Here is a 21,751-nt window from a genome sequence, read left to right as displayed (position 1 = left end):
TTCAGTGTGGCCATAATCCAGTTTCCTCTGTACCTAGCTATCTTTGACTTACATGTGATATTATAATTAGATGTGTTCCAAGATTGGGTCAGCCTGCATAGTAACCCTGCTCTCTTGACTTTGAGAGTAAGGTTGACTGGCATAGGTTGCCTCTATTTACTCCTTATTTTTAAACACCATTGACTTTCAGCATCAAAATGATTCTGTTGATCTGTATCCTAAAGGGTCTGTGCAAGGTGCTAATACAATAGTGTCCTTTCAAGAAGTTGAGTTGCCCATGTCAGCTGAGTTTATAGGATTAGAAATTATTCGAAGGTATTTCACATAAAGATTATAGTTAAGTCCAAAAAAGAATAAGCCGTCTAAAGGTGAGAATGTGGAGCCTCAAAAAAGTTTGAAGTAATGTGTTTGTGTGTGTTGCCAAAGGGAAGGAGAGCAGAATCATTTCTTTTAAAGTTAGTCTTTTTTTTTTTTGGTCACCTCACCATTCGGTAGCATTTGCTGACACCATCTAATTCATAGTAAAATATGCAATGAAAACTCTGGAAAAGGATTATTACCACTAACCCATTTCTCAAGAATGTTGAAGAATTTTTTTGGGTATAGCCAAATTTCTAAAATAATTGCCTGAGAGTAAATCTGTTGATATGGCAATAAGGTGATGAAGACAGCATGGCTCTGTCCTCTAAATTTTCCTTAAGCCCACTGAGCTGTGAAGGCTGGGTCTAATGCACTTTGTTGTGGTTTGAACCTCTGCTGGGTGTACATTATTAACAGTGTTGTAAAACAAGGCTGCCGAGGACTCGGGCCAAGAACCTCCCTATAGTGTAGAGGAGCTAGGCGATGACTTTGCCTGCTGAAGCCAAATCAACTGACTTTTTCTGTCAAAACTACCAACCAAGCTGCTTATTTGACACTGGGGAGAGAAAATGACCTGAAGATTGTCTGAATTTTGCTGTTTTCAATCATCTCTGTTGGCACCATGCATGAAGACAGACTTATTGCTAAAACTCTTACCACCTTTTATTCCCTAAGCTAATTGTTACTGTTAACACTGTAGTGATTAAAAGGATGGGCTTTATCACTTCTTGGCTTTTTGACTAAGATTAAGTGTAGAAACATCAGCTTCAAGGTCAAATAACTGGTCAGGAATTTGGCTTCATCCCCTAATAGTTCTAAGTCTTTTCCCAAAAATAGATGAATTATCTGAGTCTCAGTTTTCTCATCTGTAAATAGGCATCATAATAGTACCTAACTCCTAAGGTGGAGAGGGTTATAAAGACAAAGGAGGAAATATATGGAAAACTTTTAGAATGTTGGCACACAGCATTTAATAAATCATAGCTATTAATATTTTGCTATTATCAGTATTAATAGCTCTTAATTGTATTAAATTGTCCATAAGCTTTAGTGAAAAATTCATTTGTGTTTTAATTCCACTTATTTTTATTTTCATAGAGCATTGAGCTCTTTTAAAGGACTACTGCTCTGATCAAAGTTAAGGAATTTAGTTTACAAAATTTAAAATATTTTCCTAAAGTTAAAGGTATAATTAAGTATTTTGATTACAAATACACCGAACTCTGTAACTTTTGGGTCTTAAAATGTATGTTTACTTCTCTATTTGATTTTTAATTTAAAATGTAATAACTGTACATTTATCAGTATTAAATTTTCTCTGTTCACTGAAAAATCAACATAGTTGGGTTTTCCTTTAGGTTTGGGAAGAGATTGTCCCAAGTGTAATTTTTTTGAATGTAATTTCTGTTCAAATCAGTTGTTCTTGGTCTTTACTGCTTTATTCATTACTAACGAAAAAGCCATATTTTTCTATATTTTTGCATATATAAGGAATTGTGTGTTCATAATGCTTTCGTATATACCCCAGCTTAAGTGCTTTTCTGATGAACAGGTGAAAGTAGACAGATACTCATTTTTCTGCCAGCATGATCAACATTTAACTGGGAATACTAAATTTGTTTACTGTTTTTTATTTACCTTTTTCTCCCCAGAGACCATTATAATTCAACCATCTTACTGCATGAGGGTCAAGGTTGTTGTTTTTGTCTTTTCTGTTGTTAAAATATACACACCCTAAATATAGACAAAGAAATACATATTGGCAAGAAGACTGAAATGCTTGGAGGCCTTGGCCGGGACTTTCCATTAGTCACAGTCTGATTGATTAAGTACTATCTAGGGCACTTTATTTAGTGGTATTTACACTAATGGTGGCATGAAGTCTTTGTTTATTTAACTACAAGAATTTCTGTAAAACTATATGGGTTTTTGAGAACAGTTCCATTACAGTCTATCTTCTTACAAATTCATATATGTCAGAATCACTTTCATAATGACTGGACCCTCTAACCTTTTATTAAAACAGATTTCTAGTTTTGAAACTTTCTTTTCTAAGTGTAATGACAGCATTTAGAACAGCCCTAGAATTTCAAAAATATCCCAAACCAAAAAATGTTTGATACTTTTACCAACTACAGCTTTGGAAATGCATTTATTCTTGAGGGATATTAAATAAACAATAGGTGAGTGTTCTAGATATATTCATTTCAGAGCTATATGGCATGGATGTTGATCTCTAGAATATTGTAAAATATTAGTCCACAATATGTTTTACACCCAATGTAGTTCTATTATTATTTCCGAGAAGATATTTTGCACTCTTGGATGTTGATTCATTAAATCACTTATTAAATGATTATTTATTTCCTGAAGCAATATTTTGAGTTCTGTAATTACAGTAGTGAGCAAACAAGGTTACTTTCCTCAAAGAACTTACTCTTTGGACGAGTAAGTGAATTCATACTGTGTCAGATGCTGAAAAAAATGCAAAGAAAGGAAATAAAGCAAATGTAGAAGAAACAAGAATGCATTAAAGTTGAGAGGGATGGTATAATCGCTCTAGATAGATAAGGCTTCTCTACAGTAATTATAAGGCTAAGGCAAAGGTAATGTCAGAGTATATAAGGAAATACGAGGCCTAGCCATATTTAGGGTATACCAGTAGACACGAGTATGATTAACATATTCAAGAAACAGTGTTAACGCTGATGTGGCTGAAGCAAAGTGAACAAATGAAAAAGTAGTTGGGAATGAAGTTAAATGGTGGAGATGAAGGAGTTACCATATTGAGCCACTGGAAAACATTGTAGGGACCCTGGCTACTCCTCAAATTGAGATGACAAACATGGAAGAGTTTCTAGTAGAGGAGAGCACTAAGTTTTCTTTGGAGGATTCTATTAATGTTTTAGGAGGATTCTCTGGTTGCTATTCTGTAAGAAGAGGCTGAAGAAAATGGAGCATGGGAATAGTCAGCAAGGTCAATTAGTAGTCCAAGTAAGATGAGAACTGAAAATTGGCTATTGAATTTAGCATTGTAAAGACCACTATAATGACCTGACAAGAAAGCCACGACAGGTGTAATTTTCTACAAGCTGACCCTGAGATGGACTTTGGCATGCTGAATATTTATTAGAGATTTACACCTGTGGGAGAGAGGAGAAAGCTGTATGGGTAGAGAAAGAATTTGAATGGAACAGTGATGCAGGCTCAAAAAAGCCTTGGACAATCCCATACATACATGAATTTAAATGAAATGTCAAGAGTGTCCTGCACTGAGCTTAAATATTTGGGTCTTTAAAATGTACCACAATAGTCACTGGATGTGTGGCTGCTAGGAGAGGCATGTGGTTGGACAAGGTAGCCCTCTGCAACTAAGGCAAACCCTGAAAACCCTGAAAGGTGAAGTCTATATGTTCGATGATCCAGTACAAATGAAAAACACCAACATAGGGGGAAGTACTGGACCAATATCTCCCTGAAGCAGGAGAGAATAGGATCTAGTAGATCTTTGTATAAAATAGTGTTAACCAGTAGTTATCAAGATGTATGCATAGTAAATCAACTACTTTCTTTTCTCAATTAAATATCTTTAGTAAAATTAAGTTTATGCCTGTTGGAAACATATTAAAGGGAATCATAATTTTTTCCTACTCGATTAAAATTTTTCACTTTAGTGGGTGAATCTAGAGAGATTTTCTTTCACAGACCTCTCATTGAATTATTGGTTTCAACAATATATAAAGATGTCTTACTGTCATTACACTTAAAATTTGCTAGAACACTAGGAGATCACAGTGAAAAATGTTTGTTTTTCTATTTATGAGTTGTTGGCTCTGAAGGATTCTTGAAACCTGTGGTAGTGGCCATCATATTTTCACCCTCACTATAGGGCCTGAAATGCACCCTTTAGGAGTGAAGGTGAGGTAATACAGAAATCCAGGGTTGAGCAATAGGGTGAAGGTCCTACTTGGGTGACATATGTATTTCTTGTCAACTCAACTGCCTTTCAACACGAGGCATGCTGGACACATGGATACACTAAACTGAATAGAAACAAAATATGTAAAATAAGCTGCTTGTATTCAAATTCTGTTTATGGCAATGTCACTATAACTCGTATTTTGAAGTCTAAAAAGATAGCTATTAAAACTTCCTGGCTTTGTAGTAGACATGGTTTTAAAATTTATACTAGAAATGAACAAAACTGCTAATGTGCCTTTCATGTGGAGGCAATTGAAAATACTAGGAAACCTATTTGTTGTAGTGTTCTGTTTAAGTGAGTTGAAGTCAGACAGAAGCAGTTTTAGGCAGAGATAACTAATGCAGACTCTTAAACTTTTGAAAAGTTAGAAAGGACATAGAAATTTCTCCTCCGGAGGACACTGAATAATACAGAGTTTGCAGACAAATGAGAACGGCAGTTGATGACCTCTGAAGGTTTCTTCCAACCATAGGATTCTCTTCAACTCTGTCCCAGAAGCACTGTTTGCTGATGGCTGAAGTACTTTATTTCTCTACGCCTCATTTCTCTTCCTGATAAATTTGTGAATATTCTTCTAACACATCTGGTGGAATGGTTGTTAAGAAAACCCACCCCTGAAGATTATTTTAACCTACAGTTTTGATCCAAGAAAGTTGTATCACTTGACATTAAAACATTCCTATATTTTCACACACCTCTTTCTCAGAAAATGAATGAGAAATATACTATTGTATTAGGAGCTAGTCATTATTACTTACCAATGCCATGACAAGAAAGAAAGGAATAAAATCATCAAAAATTTTCAAGCAACCAAATGTAGTTCACATAGGATTCCATTATCTTCCTTTTTTTGATTTAATCCACACTTATTTCCACTATTCTCCAAAACATGCCAGCCTCTCCAAATAGGACATTCTATTGCCAGAAATGTTCTTTCTGCTCTAACTTATGCAAATCCTATTCACTCTTCAAATCACTATCTCTCATTATATATTCTTTGGCTATTTCAGATCTCATTGATCTTTCTTTACTCACAAATCCAATAGGCTTTATAGTTTGCAGAATATTCTCCTAGATTTAATTACACAGGTTCAGTAGTGTTGACTAGAGTTTCAATTGTCATATTCTATCACCAACTATACTATAGCCTCTTAAAAATACAGAATTCAGTATCTCCATTGCACCTAGCACTGTGCCTTGCTACTAAAAATCCCTTGATAAATTCTCTCTTAATACACCAAATTAGTGATGAGATTTCTAAAGTAATACTTTGTGCATCTCTAAAGGGTGCCGTTTAGATATGGTTTAAATATATACCTTTTAAATCAATGTGTAACCTTTTAAAGCTTTAATAGGCTATGTTTTTAAGTATTGACTGCACTTTCCATTTTTCAAAGAGCACTGGCCTAGATAATTTGGATCAATTACCCTGAATGTAGAATTGGCAGCCATTGTTTATTTGTGAAGTCAGTGAAAAAGCTTTTAAAAATCTCACACAGAAATACAATTTTATTCTTTAATCTTAAAATAATTCAGAAAAGATATAGCAAAAATAATTATCTACTTAGGGAATATTCCTTAATGCTCCAGGGTTATAAACAGTAAGCAAAGACATTCATTTAGAACAAAAATCTTGAAAAGTATTAACATGAATGAATGTGTGTACATATCAGAAACCCACTTCTAAAAGATTGGAATAATAGTATTACATATATTCAATGTTAACCTTAAAAACATACTATTATGAAAAATGGAAATATAAATGAGACAAATCAAAGTCAGGATAGTAGTTCGCTGATGAAATGGGGAAGGAACATAAGATTGAGGAACGTTATTAAGAGTAATTCAGCCATATCTGTATTGCTTATTTAAAAAGAAGAGATCTGAAACAAATGTGGCAAAAGGATAACATTTTTAAATTCTGAATTAACTACCAGATATGGATATTGTTATATTCCTAATACACTTTGTATATTGTGGTTTGATTTTTTTAATTAGAAAACATTGGCATGTTACTTTTCAACTTTCTTATTTTGACTAGAAAACCAAGATGGATAAATTCCTGAACACCTATACTCTCCCAAGTCTAAGCCAAAAAGAAATTGGTTCCCTGAACAGACCAGTAATGAGCTCTGACAGTGAGTCTGTAATAAATAGCCTACTAACAGAAAGCCCAGGACCAGTCAGATGCATAGCCAACTTCTACCAGATGTTAAAAAGAAGACCTGGTACCATTCCTACTGAAACTATTACAGAAAATTGAAGAACAGCATCTCTTCCATAACTAATTCTATGAAGCCAGAATCATCCTGATACAAAAACCTGACAGAGACACAGCACACATGCACATACACACACAAACTTCACGTCAATATCCTTGATGAACACCGATGCAAAAATCCTCAACAAAATACCTACAAACTGAATCTAGCAGCATATCAAAAACTTAATCCACTATGATCAAGTAGGCTTTATCCTTGGGATGCAAGGTTGGTTCAACATATGCAAATCAATAAATGTAATTTATTACATAAGCAGAACTAATGACAAAAAAACACGATTATCTCAAAAGATGAAGAAAAGGCTTTAGATAAAATTCAACATCCTTTTATGTTAAAAACTCTCAATAAACTAAACATTGAAGGAACAGACCTCAAAATAATTAAAGCCATCTGCAGCAAACCCACAGCCAACATCATACTGAATGGGTAAAAGCAGGAAGCATTCCCCTTGAAAACTGGCCCAAGGCAAGGAAGCCATGTCTCACCATTCCTATTCAACATAGTATTGGCAGAGCAACCAGGCAAGATAAAGAAATAAAGGGCATCCTAATAGGAACAGGGACAGCCAAAATATCCCTGTTTGCTGACTACATAATTCTATATCTAGAAAACCTCATAGTCTCAGCCCAAAAGCTCCTTCAGCTGATAAACAACTTCAGCAAAGTTTCGGGATACAAAATCAATGTAAAAAAATCACAGTGTTCCTATAGACTAATAACAGCCAAGCTAAGAGCCAAATCAGGAACACACTTCCATTCACAATTACCGTAAAAAATACTTAGGGGCCTGGCACGGTGACTCATGCCTGTAATCCCAGAACTTTTGGAGGCTGAAGGGGGCAGATCGTGAGGTCAGGAGATCAAGACCATCTTGGCCAACATGGTGAAACCCCGTTTCTACTAAAAATACAAAAATTAGCTGGGCGTGTGGCGTGTGCCTGTAATCCCAGCTACTAGGGAGGCTAAGGCAGGAGAATCGTTTGAACTAAGGAGTCGGAGGTTTCAGTGAGCCAGGATTGCACCACTGCACTCCAGTCTGGTGACAGAGCAAGACTCTGTCTCAAAAAAAAAAAAAAAAAAAAAATTCTTAGGAATACAGTTAACCTGGGAGGTGAAAGATCTCTACAATAAGAATTGCAAAACATTGCTCAACAAAATCCAAGATGACACAAATAAATGGAAATACATCCTTGCTTACAGATAGGAAGAAACAATATTTTTAGCCATACTGCCCAAAGCAATTTACAGGTTCAATGCTATTTCTATCAAACTGCCAATGACATTCTACACAGAACTAGAAATAACTATTTTAAAATTCATATGGAAGCAAAACTGAGCCCAAATAGCAAAGACAGTCCTAAGCAAAAACAACAAAGCAGGAGGCATCATGCTACCAGACTTGAAACTATACTACAGGACTACAGAAACAAAAACAGTATGGTATTGGTCAAAAACAAGCACAAACACCAATTGAACAGAATAGAGCCCAGTACTAAGGCTACATGCCTGCAACCCTATGATCTTCAGTAAAGCTGACAAAAACAAGCAATGGGGAAATTACTCCTTCTTCAATAAACAGTGCTAGAATAAGTGGCTAAACATATGCGGAAGACTGAAACTGGATCACTTCCTTATACCATACACAAAAAATCAACTCAAGGTGGATTAAAGACTTAAATTTAAAACCCAAAACTATAAAAACCTTGGAAGACAACTTAGGCAATAACATTCTGGACATAGGAACTGTCAAATATTTCATGACAAAAATGCCAACTCAATCACAACAAAAGCAAAAATTGAAAAATGAGTCTATTTAGAGACAGAGTCTTGCTCTGTCACCCAGATCTTGGCTCCACTGCAACCTCCAACTCCTGGGTTCAAGCAGTTCTCCTGCCTCAGCCTCCCGAGTAGCTAGGACTACAGGTGTGCACCACCACACCCAGCTAATTTTTGTGTTTTCAGTAGAGATTGGGTTTTGCCATGTTGGTCAGACTGGTCTCCAACTACCGGCCTCAGGTGATCCACCCACCTTGGCCTCCCAAAGTGCTGGGATTACAGGTGTGAACCACCATGCCTGGCCAAAAAATGAGTCCAATTAAACTTAAGATTTCCTGCACAGCAAAGGAAACTATCAACAGAGTAAACAGACAAGCTGCAGCATGGGAGAAAATATTTGCCAACTATGCATCTGACAAAGGTCTAATATCCAGCATGTAAAAGGAACTTAAACAAATTTACAAGAAAATAAAACCAAACAACCCCATTAAAAAGTGAGCAAAAGACATGGACAGTTTTCAAGAGACATACATGCAGTCAATAAGCACACATTTCCTCTTAACACCAGTATTAAAAACGTCACTATCACTGACTGTTAGAGGAATGCAAATGGAAACGACAATGAGATACCATCTCACACCAGTCAGAATGGCTACTAGTGAAATGTCAAAAAATAACAGATGCTGGTGAGGTAGCGGAGAAAAGGAACACTTATGCACTGTTGTTGGGACTGTAAATTAGTTTAGCCATGTGAAAGACAGTGTGGTTATTCCTAAAAGAGCTTAAAAAAGAACTACCATTCAACCCAGCAATCCTATTACTGGGTATATATCCAAAGGACTGTAAGTCATTTTACCATAAAGACACATGTACGACTATGTTAATTAACTGCAGCACTATTTGCAATTAAAAAGACATGGAATCAATCTGAATACTCACAAATGGCAGATTGAATAAAGAAAATGTGGTACATACACACAATGGTATAATATGCAACTATAAAAACAGAACAAGATCATGTCTTTTGCAGGAATATGGATGGAGCTGGAGGCCAGTATGCTTAGCAAACTAAAACAGGAACAGAAAACCAAATAACACATGTTCTCACTTATAAGCACGAAGAAAATGATGAAAATACATGGATACAAAGAGAGGAAGAAAAAACAATGTGAACTACTTGTGGGCAGAGGATGGGAGGAGGGAAAGGATCAGAAAAAATAGGAAAGGAAAAGAATAGAAAAAACAACTATTTGGTACAAGGCTTAGTACCTGGATGATAAAATAATCTGTACAACAAACCCCTATTACATAAGTTTTCCTATATAACCTGCACATGTACCCCCAAAAGTAAAATAAAAGTTAAAACATAGTTCCCTATTTTGAAAGAGCAATATTTCATTGTTGATAGACCTTTAATAATAGTCAAATATATCTAATACATATTAAACATGGTTCTATGATAGTAACATAAACCCAGAACCAATGAACTCTTACTATCAAGAAGCTTATAGAGTAGCAGAATAAACAAGTGAATTAATTTTGTAATATAAAAATGACTGTATTGTAAATATTAAAGTCAAGAGTAATTATTTTTTTTTTGACACGGAGTCTCACTCTGCTGCCCAGGCTGGAGTGCAGTGGTGCAATCTCAGCTCACTGCAAGCTTTGCCTCCCGGGTTCACGCCATTCTCCTGCCTCAGCCTCCCTAGTAGCTGGGACTACAGGCACCCACCACCACACCTGGCTAATTTTTTGTATTTTTAGTAGAGACAGGGTTTCACCGTGTTAGCCAGGATGGTCTTGATCTCCTGACCTCATGATCCGCCCGCCTCAGCCTCCCAAAGTGCTAGGATTACAGGCGTGAGCCACCGCGCCCGGCTGAAGTCAAGAGTAATTTTAAAGGTAAAGTTAGGGTGAGGTGAAGATTCTGGAGGAAATACAACTGAACAAAAGCATATAGGAAACTCTATGGGAAAGAGTAAACCATATAATTCAGGTGAAAGACTTGTCACAATGTGGAAGCAGGGAGAAATTAAGCTGGAATGCTTCCTTGGGGCATCAAGCACACATTTTTCCCTACACACTTATGGAAATAAAAACTGGACTCTAACTGCCGAATCAAAGTAAGAAATAAAAAACAAAACATTGTTTTCTAATATTTTTGTTATATATTCTTGGTGAGAATCATACTCATTTTGGTTTTTTTTTTTTTATTATACTTCAGGTTTTAGGGTACATGTGCGCAATGTGCAGGTTTGTTACATATGTATCCATGTGCCATGTTGTTTTGCTACACCCATTAACTCGTCATTTAGCATTAGGTATATCTCCTAATGCTGTTCCTCCCCCGTCCCCCCCAACCCACAACAGTCTCCGGAGTGTGATGTTCCCCTTCCTGTGTCCATGAGTTCTCATAGTTCAATTCCCACCTATGAGTGAGAACATGTGGTGTTTGGTTTTTTGTCCTTGGGATAGTTTACTGAGAATGATGGTTTCCAGTTTCATCCACGTCCCTACAAAGGACATGAACTCATCATTTTTCATGGCTGCATAGTATTCCATGGTGTATATGTGCCACATTTTCTTAATCCAGTCTATCGTTGTTGGCCATTTGGGTTGGTTCCAAGTCTTTGCTATTGTGAATAGTGCCGCAATAAACACAATAAACATTTTGGATTTTTTTTAAAAGAAGTTGGGGCAAAGGTGAGTTTTGGGATAAATAATAGTTTTAAGCAAAACATAATGTATCACAGCCTCCCACCTCTATGCGTTAAGTTAGCAATATAATACTTAAGCATAGACTATTGTCTCAACTTGGGCTGCCACGACAAAATATCCTAGCCTGAGTGGCTTCAAGAACAGAAATTTATTTTCTCGTTCTGGAGGCTGACATCGGTGTGCCAGAATGTTTGGGTTCTAGCAAGGGATCTCTTTCGGTATGCAGATGCCCACCTTTTAACTGTGGCTTCACATGGCAAAGAAAGAGTGAGCAATCTCTCTGGTGTCTCCTCTTATAGGGGCATTAATCACATCACAGGGATCTCAGTCTCATGACTTTCTCTAACCCTAATGACCTCCCAAAGGCCCCATCTTGGAATACTTAACATTGGAGGTCAAGACATTCATTTTAGCACGTTACATTTGGGGATACACAAATATTTAATCCATATTGATAGGAAACCAATTCTTAGTAGACTTTAATATATCACTTTTAGTTTTTCTAGAAAAAAACATGCAAAATAATGCAGTATTATGCTGTTTCTAAATAGATACAGATATGTGTACCTTAGAAACATAGATTACGCCTCTGTTCAAACATTCACTTAATATAGGTAATATTTGAATAAAAGTCAACTCATTCTCAGAGCCAATTTAATGTAGAAGCTGATACTGTCTACTGTAGCACAGCATTGTCCAATACAACATTCTGCAATTTTGAAAGACTCTGTGACCACACTGGAGACTACTCTAAGCTACTAGCCACATGTGGTTTTGGAGTATTTCAAATGTTGCTAGTGTGATTGAGGACCTGAAGTTTTCATTTTATTTGACTTTAATTAATTTACATTTAAATAACCACATGCAGGCTAATGGTTACTCTATTGAAGAACCCAGTTCCAGTGTTTTATATGTTTACATTTCCAAGCAGTTGAATTTTTAAATTGTTCCCATGTACTAATTTCAAGTTTTGCTTAAATGTAGATATAAAAGTCGTATATATTATTTTGGAATTGGGGATTAATTAATACTTTATTTGTAGCTTAGATTCTAATTGTGTAAATGTTCTTTGGATGCACACAGCTCACTCTATGTAAGGTTTGTAACATTTGTCAATAGTAGCTCCATTGCTGAAAATGGAGTGGGTATGATTACAAACACCTGGCACATTAACACTGTTGTGTTAAAAAAGACTTGATTCTATACAACATGTGCATTTAAGGATATTTTCTCATGAATAATTTTGTCACGTCACCAAAGAAGAATTAAATGGTGCTTAGCTAACAGCTAGGACAGAAGTCTTATTACCAAAATGTTAGCCTAACAGATAAATATCAATGTAAAGTTTCTTAGCTTTCTGAAAGCTAGTGAAAAATAATTTGAGGTTGTAAATATATTCCTTATTCATTTATGAATATATCTCATGGATGTTAATACATTTTCCTGTCACCTGACTAAACTGAAAAGATATTTCAAATGTCTGAAACTTGAAATTGTACAATAGCTGCACTGTTTATCTCTGATTAGTTTTAGAAACTCACAATTTATTACGACCGTAATTTAGAGGAACTCTTTCAAGAGTAGTATTTTAAACCTAACATTTAACATATTTCTCCTTGTAACACTTTTGCAATCATGTGTTCTCTTTTCAAATAAATGCAAACATGAATCTAAGCTATCAAGGAAATAAATGAACCAAATCATACCAGTGACCCACAAATGAAACTGCTATCATAACAAATGAATTCACATCATTTAGGAAAAACATGCACATTCGAATGTGGTCAGGAAAACAGAGCATAGCTACAAATGATATGTGAAAACTAGGGTGGATATAATATTTCAGAAACATCAAAAGCAATTTGACTAGTTTTTAAGAACAAAAATAATTGTAGACTAAGTAATTAAGCTACAGAGCATTCAAAATACAAATGTACAGTGGGTAGGGGTATTTTCTAAAAGCGTGAACCAAGTATAAATCTTAATTTTTCAGTATCTCCTGAGGATGAGAAATTGAGAACCACCTCATGGTATTTTCATATACATCATAATCAATTGTCAAATAAACATTGGTAACATCAGAAATTACTCTTTTATTTTCACTGTTTTACCTTTTTACCTAGATTAAGCCTACATATTGTCCCAGGGAAATGTAAGGTTAGATTCATATCAACAGGCGTTAGTTTGTGTGTGTGTGTGCACTTATAAGTGTGTGTTTATTTGTATTATATACATATGTTTTTAACTATGAAATCATGCCTGTTTACCTGGGTGTGTTATTTGTATAAAGGTTAAAAACATAATTTTTAAAATTAAGCTATATGGCCGGGCACGGTGGCTCACGCCTGTAATCCCAGGACTTTGGGAGGCCGAGGCGGGGCGATCACGAGGTCAGGAGATCGAGATCATCCTAGCCAACACGGTAAAACCCATGTCTGCTAAAAATACAAAAAAATTAGCCAGGAGTGGTGGTAGATGCCTGTAGTCCCAGCTACTCGGGAGGCTGAGGCAGGAGAATGGCATGAACCTGGCAGGCAGAGCTTGCAGTGACCTGAGATCGCGCCGCTGCACTCCAGCCTGGGGGACAGAGCAAAATTCCGTCTCAAAAAAAAAAAAAAAAAAAAAAAAAAAACCTACTATTTATTTCTTATAATCTGCCTTATAAGAATTTGGAGAGGAATTTGTTGTGTATTATATAAGTCATTTGTTTATATGTTAAATTTAATATTAAATGTGTGTGTGGATGGATAGATGATAGATTAGATAGATAGATAGATAGATAGATAGATAGATAGATAGATAGATAGATAAATTTGAGATACAGCCTCTCTCTGTCACCCAGGCTGGTGTACAGTGGCGTGAGCACAGCTCACTGCAACCTCTGCCTCCCGGGTTCAAGCGATTCTCCTGCCTCAGCCTCCCAAGTAGCTGGGACTACAGGTGCACACCACCAAACCCAGGTAATTTTTTGCATTTTTAGTAGAGACGGGGTTTCAACCTGTTAGCCAGGATGGTCTCTATCTCTTGACCTCGTGATCTGCCGGCCTTAGCCTCCCAAAGTGCTGGGATTACAGGTGTAAACCACCACGCCCAGCCCATATTTATATTTTTTATAAAAACATAAACCTGGAAATAAGGCATGAAAGAGCTGCATGAACTTTCAATGTCATGTTAGAGCACAATCACACTAGGTCACCAGACTTTCTAAGGGAATAAAACTTCTATAACTTACTGTTTAGTTTTACCCAGGAGCTGGATTCTGTAAGGTTATAAGAAAATGTAAAGAAAATTGACAATATGCAAGTTATTTTTGTCCCATAGGATGCAACTGATTTCTGCCTTGTAAAGAAGATAATTCATGTGTTTATGATATTCTTAATGATTTTTTAAAAAACTAACAAAGCTACCCTTTTCCAAAAACTGTTATTTTAATATGCCACTGTGGTTTTTTTAATATTCTCTCTTGAATCTTTTTTTTTTTTTTGCAATTCTGTTGGCTTACTATTGATGACTTAAAACCTTGACATGCTTGCTATGAATTTATGACAATTATGCTTTTAAAATTTTGTTTTCGATCACATTTTGTTGGTGAGATTATTTTAAAGCTAGTAGAATTCAACTAATGAAATGATTGGCAATAGGTATCATTAGGAGGAAACATAAGGTTAAGTGATATTTGAGACTGAGGTAAGCTGAGAAAGAGTATCATCTCTGTGTGAAATAGCTTACAATTCTCCACACCATCTGTTCATCACAATCAATGCAATGACCATCAGAAGTAAGAGGAGGCAAATCTATAAACTTCCAGTTTAGTAGTGTTTTTAAACCATCATTATCATTAAGGAAAAATTCATTAAATTATCTGTTGTGCTGAGTAGTATACTGATCAATTTAACAACATAGTTCTTGCCTCCTGGGAGCAGACAAATTAAAATAGATACTAGTGGTAAATTCAAGGGCAAACACAAATAAGTTTATCACCATGAACAGATTAAATGAGTAAGATGAATATTTATTTTAAAAAAGAGAATGTGACGATCCTATGCAGAGTTTTAGTAACACTGTAGTCTGTCTGAACAAGCACGTTGTGACTGGATTAGAACTAGATTCGAACTCCCATTTTAGAACTTTTGAAATTTGATCATGAGAGATGACTGTGAATATTTTTGTAACTTTTTATTTTCTCTAAGTCAGTTGGCTAATTGTTATTACTGGGATTCTACTATGAAGTACTGAAAATAAAATCCTAGAAACTATAAAAGTTGATTTCTGGGCTTAAGAAACTTGTTCATACATTGTTTTCTATTAGTCACTTTTGTCTAAATTATGTTATTCTTTTTTATGCCACCTGTTTGTAAGTAATTGTAAAACTCTGCAGGAGCCTTTGAGATATTTATTTAAAAACCAAAGTATGGGTATTAGGTGGGCTCACTGATACTGGGGTATCGTTTTTTCTAGGCTGCTTCAAGAGACACAGGGCTAAGAAACTTAATTATAGCTTCTTATAAATACCTCCACTTTCAGTTCAACCACACAGACTTTTCCCTTACCTTCCCACTCTTCATGCTTTCCTTCCTTTTGTCACAGTGAGGACTCTCACTAGAATCTGTTATAATGTCTCCTCTCTCAATCCTGATATTATTATTATTATTATTATTATTATTATTACTAGCAGTAGTAGTTGAAATAGTAGTAGTATTTTACAGGGTCTCATTCTACCACCCAGGCTGGAGTGCAGTGGTGTGATCACAGCTTAGTATAGACTTGACTGCCGAGGCTCAAGTGATCCCTCCACTTCAGTCTCCTAAGCAGCTGGGACTACAAGTGCGTGCCACCATGCTCAGCTAATTTTTATATTTTTTTAGTGACAGGATTTTGCCAAGTTACCCAGGCCTCCCAGAGTGCTGAGATTACAGGCGTGAGTTCCCAGTGTATCCTGATATTATTAATATGTATCTTCTCTCTTCCCTGGTTAACCTGGTTAGGAATTGATCCATTTAATCCCAGAAAATCAGCTTTTGTTTCCTACAAAGTCATGTGGCTGGCAAGAGGTAGAGTCAGAACATGTGCGATCATGCTCTGATGTGTAATGATTTTTCTCTTTCTGGATGATATTTATTTTGAAAGTTAGGCATTCTCTATCTTTAAGTTATGGTGAAGGCGTGGTTTTTGTAGTTTGTCATTGTTCTTGTTCTGTGTTGGTTTTGGAGGGATGTTTGAGAGATGACTATCTTGCAATCTGCTGCTCTCTTTCTGTATCTGAATTGCAGAATGTAAGTTCGCATTTACTAATCCAAAATTGGTTTAAGAATGTTTTAATATAAGTTGTTATTAATTATATTGCTATAGTGTTATAGTAATAAATATTTAAAGGACATGAACTATTTCTAACTCTTAATATATTACAAATGTGTAAATATAATAAACGATATTTATATCAAAATAGCTGTCGCCATAATATAGGCTGACCAAAAGCTCAGTACTTTCACTAATGTCAGTGATAAGCCAAGTATATCAGCTACCAATGTTATTAAAAGATTGTTTTAGAAGATATACATAAAGCAATACACCAAGAAAAGGGAACAGAGGTATAAAAGTTGGAGAAAATGAGGAAAATACATTATTTCAAATAATATTTAAATTTAATTTAAGAGTTGACCACATAAGAACTATGTAAGTGTCTAGTGTAGCTGCGACAAAAAAAAAAGACATTTCAAAGACTTAGTTAAAATAATAACCAGTCAGAAATCACAAAACTAAATTATCTACATTTTTCAGAAAGAAAAAAATGTGGAAACAAATATGAAAAACTGAAAATTTACTTAGAATAAGTAGTAGAAAATAAGAAAATTATAGCTGATGACTCAGTATTGAAATACTACAATACAAATTATTTCTAATGAAATTTGAAATCATGTTGGCAAGTTAATTAAAAACAAAAGAATAAATGCTTGTCCATATTGCTTTACGTTTACATAGTTCATCTGGTAGAATAAATATTATTTTGAAAAAAGAAGGGCTCTTAGTGGGAAATACAATACCAAAGTTTAAAACATACTAGTTAAAACAGTCTGTGAATGGAGCAAGGCTAGACTGATGGTGTATATATGACAGAATAGCATTTGCCAAGTAAAAAATATTATATTTGCAAAATACTTAATATGAAATTATCAATATTTTCCTATTCTTTGTATACAATATTTGACTGAAAAAATCAGTGTGTATGGTCTTATTATTTTTAGAAACCATGTGCATTCAAAAATAATTTTAATTAGGCAAAAATTTACTTGTACCTTTTTATATTTTCTAGATTTTGTATAGTAACATAAAATTCAGTGTTTAAAAATTATTAAGAAAATCTTTTATTGTTTACTTCATGAGTTTAAAATGAGAGATATTTACAATAATTGATTTATGTGTATATTAACTATAGTTTTATTTATAACAATACATTTTTTCAATTTACTTACATGCTTATGTAAAATTAAATAACATTACCTTTTAAAATGAAATTTCAAAGTCTACTTAATATTCAAAATATTGAGTGAAAAGGCAGTGTAAATCTATATAACTGTGGATAATACAATGGAAAGCAAAAAAAAAAAAAAAAAAGAACATTAAGTGTAGTTATCCCTGTCTAGTGGTATTCTACATGGTTTAAAAGAATTACTTCCTATATTAGACACTGAAACTTGTTACAGCAACCAACAAGTGAGAGCTTATTTAAAAGAATGATAAGACAATAGTGTCAAAAGCTACAAACTCTTTGGTGGGTAGGATGGGGGTTGAAATGTATCACATTTGCACGGAAGTCCAACGGCAGGCGTCACCTCTCTGTGGTAAGTGGTCTGAGCGGTCGACGAGTATTAGAGGTATCTACTTTTTAAATGAAGCAGTGAAGGTAGAGAGTGTTAGGGCAGTGGTGGAAAACATGGGGTAATAATAAAGAGAAGATTTGAGTCTAGTTAAATTGTCAATGGAAAGACCGTTGAAAGAGGGGAAGGGAAAAAATACAGTAGAGAGGATCACTGAAATTCTTAGGAGGTAATTTGAAGTTCTTGAGGAAAAAGAAGAAAATAATTGGGATGTAGAACATAGATGAACTAATTAGATAACTGTTAGATACCTTTGACAAAGTACATAAGAAGAGGGAGGTGAAAGATAGAAAATGTTTAAAATATTTAGATTGGGGCCAAAATACAAATAATTTTTCTGTAATATTTGCAATTTTGTCTTTGAAATAGAGGAGTGGTAGGCTCAATTAAAAGTATTTTAAGGAAATTAGCTTTTTTTTCTCAGTACAATAATGATATGACTACCTTTAGCTGTGAAAATAATAGTTTTTCAGTCATCAGTTTTGTAACAGTTAAGACATTTGAAATGCCAAATATCGTTAAGGCTTTGAGAAATGAGAACTCTTGGACATTGTTATTTTGAGTGAAATTAATATAACCATTCCGGAGAATTACTTAAAATTCTGAGTAAAGTTAGATAGCGCTTCTGAAGTCTATCCTTCATAAACTTTCATGTGTTCAAGAAAATAGGCATAAAGATGTTCAGCATAGCGCTGTTATATTAACAAAGGCATAAAAATAATTTAACTTTCCAATAGAAGGGAAATGAAAAAATTGTGGTTTAGTAGCATGATGAAATGTTACTAGAGACATTAAAATGAATAAGTTACCCATAAATAACTGCCAAAACTTTATATTAAATTAACTCAAGTTTCAAAAAGGTACACATAATTATTAATAGCTTATTAGTATAAACATTTATTGATAAATTATAAAAACAAATATGGAAACTATATAAAACAACTTCAGGAAAGTGAGAACCAATTGTCAGCAAAGGAGAAATCATAAAGAGCAGAACTTTAGTTGCATTTATAACTTTCTGCAATTAGAAATTTCTTAAAAGGCTTATTTATGTAAATCAAATATAGTTATTTATCTAACTGGCTATGTTGAAGACGGATGAGCATTAACTGAAGTTGTTACTAATTGGGGACATTAGTATATTACATTAATATGTAATATAAAGCAGCACTCCTCAAACTTTTGGCACCAGGGACCCATTTCATGGAAGACAATTTTTCTACAGATGGGGTCAGGGAGGTAATTTCGGGATGAAACTATTCCACCTCAGATCATCAGGCATTAGATTCTCATAAGGAGTGTGCCATCTAGATCCCTTGCATGCACAGTTCACAATAGAGTTTGTGCTCCTATGAGAACATACTGCCCCTGCTGATCTGACCTGAGATAGAGCTCAATCGGTAATATTCTCCTGCCGCTCACATACTGCTGTGTGGCCTGGTTCCTAACAGGCTATGGACCAGTGCTGGTCCCTTGTCTGGGGGCTGGGGACTCCTGATATAAAGTATATTCACGTGTAAGTTTAAGAATAAGTATTTATGAAGTAGGATATTTGAGAAGATAAGTGAAGTAGCCCTGCAGGCTTAACATCTACCCTGAATCTGTCAAAGAACTCAAGAATTGACCCTCATCTAAGAGTTATGATTTTGAAATTCAAACCCAACACAAATGTTTAAAGATATGTTGAAATGCGAATTAAATATTTCTGTGTTACATAATATAATATTAGGATTGTTTATTGAAAATTATAGAGACTCATAAGCTCAAGGACAAACTGCCTAATGGTTAGAAATGTATCTATTTAAACACATCCATTGATGAAGAATTTTATACCACCTCAAAAATAAATTCAGTAGCCCAATAGGAGTTAGGATTTTATAGAAAATGTAAATAATTATATTCCCCTAACTCAAAATATCAGGACACTTTTCTCAGGTTTATGCATGTATGGCCTGATTGAAGCAGATTTAATGAATATGAAGATTGTGGTTTAGTTTAGACTAAAAATAATTGAAAGAAGAAAGGATGGGAGGGAAGAAAAGAGAGAGAGAGGCAGGGTTCTTTTCATGTTTAGAGAAGGTGAAGTTCTGAGGTGTTGGCAATGTTTTAGTTCTTTGGGTGAACTTTCACAAGTGTGTTCAATTTGTGATGATACTGAGCTGTCTCTGATATGTGCACTTTTTGTATGTGTGCCTTATTTCAATAAAGAGCTCTGTAGATTTTAAAATCTGCAAGTTCGGGAAACAAATTGCAGGTAAAAGTCAACTTGATGAAGTAAGTGTGTTGTATAATACTGTAGGCGTAAAAAGTACCGTGACCTCAAAAGTCATTAAATTTCATTTTTTTACTCTTTGAGATTCATAGATGAAAAGCCCAACATGAAGTAGGATAATGAGTCTGTAAAGCTTCTCTGGGGGCTTAATGAATTCAAGGAGAGAAAGGACATTTCAAAGTTTCCATTACTAAAATATTTATGTCAGTATTTAATCAAGCACAGCAGTTTTTCCTGTCAGTTTCAATTTTTATTGATCATGGTGTTGAGATATTGGCTTTCCATTATTATCTGGATGCACATTATCCCATATCTTATCCAAATATATTTACTTCCTGACTCTCAGTGAACATGGAACAATATGGAAATGAACATTATCGTATGAAAATGAGGGCTATTGTACTTTCAAATATGGAAATAGAATAGATCTACAAAAGTCCAGACAGAAAATTTGGATATGACCTAATAACTACAGTTACCAACTTGATATTTTTTGTGAAAGGGTTTATGAATTTCTATTTTATCTCCTTTCAGAACCAATTACCTTAAATATAGCTTACATTACAACCAGCTATGATGTGTCACAGACATTTTCTGGGACATATCTCAAGCATACTTTTAGTAGAGGGCAGGGGAGAAATTTGTTTCTTTATAATTTACAGACTCATACCAGTGGTCTTCTTACCTTATCCTAGAAGCTACTTATGCTGTGAGTTTATGCAACTGATATCTTAGTTGAACTCCTTTCTGTGGGTATTTTTGGGGAGAGCATTTTGACTTCTAGTTAATTTCATCTATCAAGCTCTTATCTAAACAAAGCCATATATTTTTCTCATGAACTTTTGAAAATTTTCTTATTTTATTTTTAGAGCAGGGGTCTCACTCTGTTGCCAACCCTGGTCTCAAACTTCTGACTTTGAGCTGCCTTCTCACCTCAACCTCCCAGCTAGCTGGGATTATAGGCATAAGCCATTGTACCCGGCTAGTCATAACTTTGTAATAGGTCAAATGGCAACAATATACAAAATAATAAAATTATGATATTAATGAATAATTTTTGCTAGTATCTCAGAGACAGATATTTTGTTCTGCTAAATTAATAATGAAAATAGTTAACATTTTTTGTACTTTACAGACGTAGTCATGAAAATCCTATAAAGCAATTATGGTTTTACTTGTTTTTTGGAGGTGTAAGTTGAGTTTAACTTCCCAGCCACCAAAACAAAGATTTTCTACGCTGGCTTACTCCTTGGCACTTCCTTCCACATGTTTTCTATTTGGTGATGGTATCTTTGTCCTTGTAATCACCTGTGTTCGAAATCCTAGGGACATCTTTTGCTATTTCTTGCTGAAACTCCATTCACCAATTGCATATGGATAAATTGTCAATGAACAATAAGACAATATAAAACAAAAACCAAGAGCTCACAAATATACTAAAAATATGTTACAAGGGGAAAAGCTTTCCTAAGTATGATATAAAATAT

Source organism: Hylobates moloch, unplaced genomic scaffold (assembly GCF_009828535.3).
Source record: "Hylobates moloch isolate HMO894 unplaced genomic scaffold, HMol_V3 SCAFFOLD_6, whole genome shotgun sequence".
NCBI classification, from domain to species: Eukaryota; Metazoa; Chordata; class Mammalia; order Primates; family Hylobatidae; genus Hylobates; species Hylobates moloch.
This window is presented reverse-complemented; position numbering follows the sequence as displayed.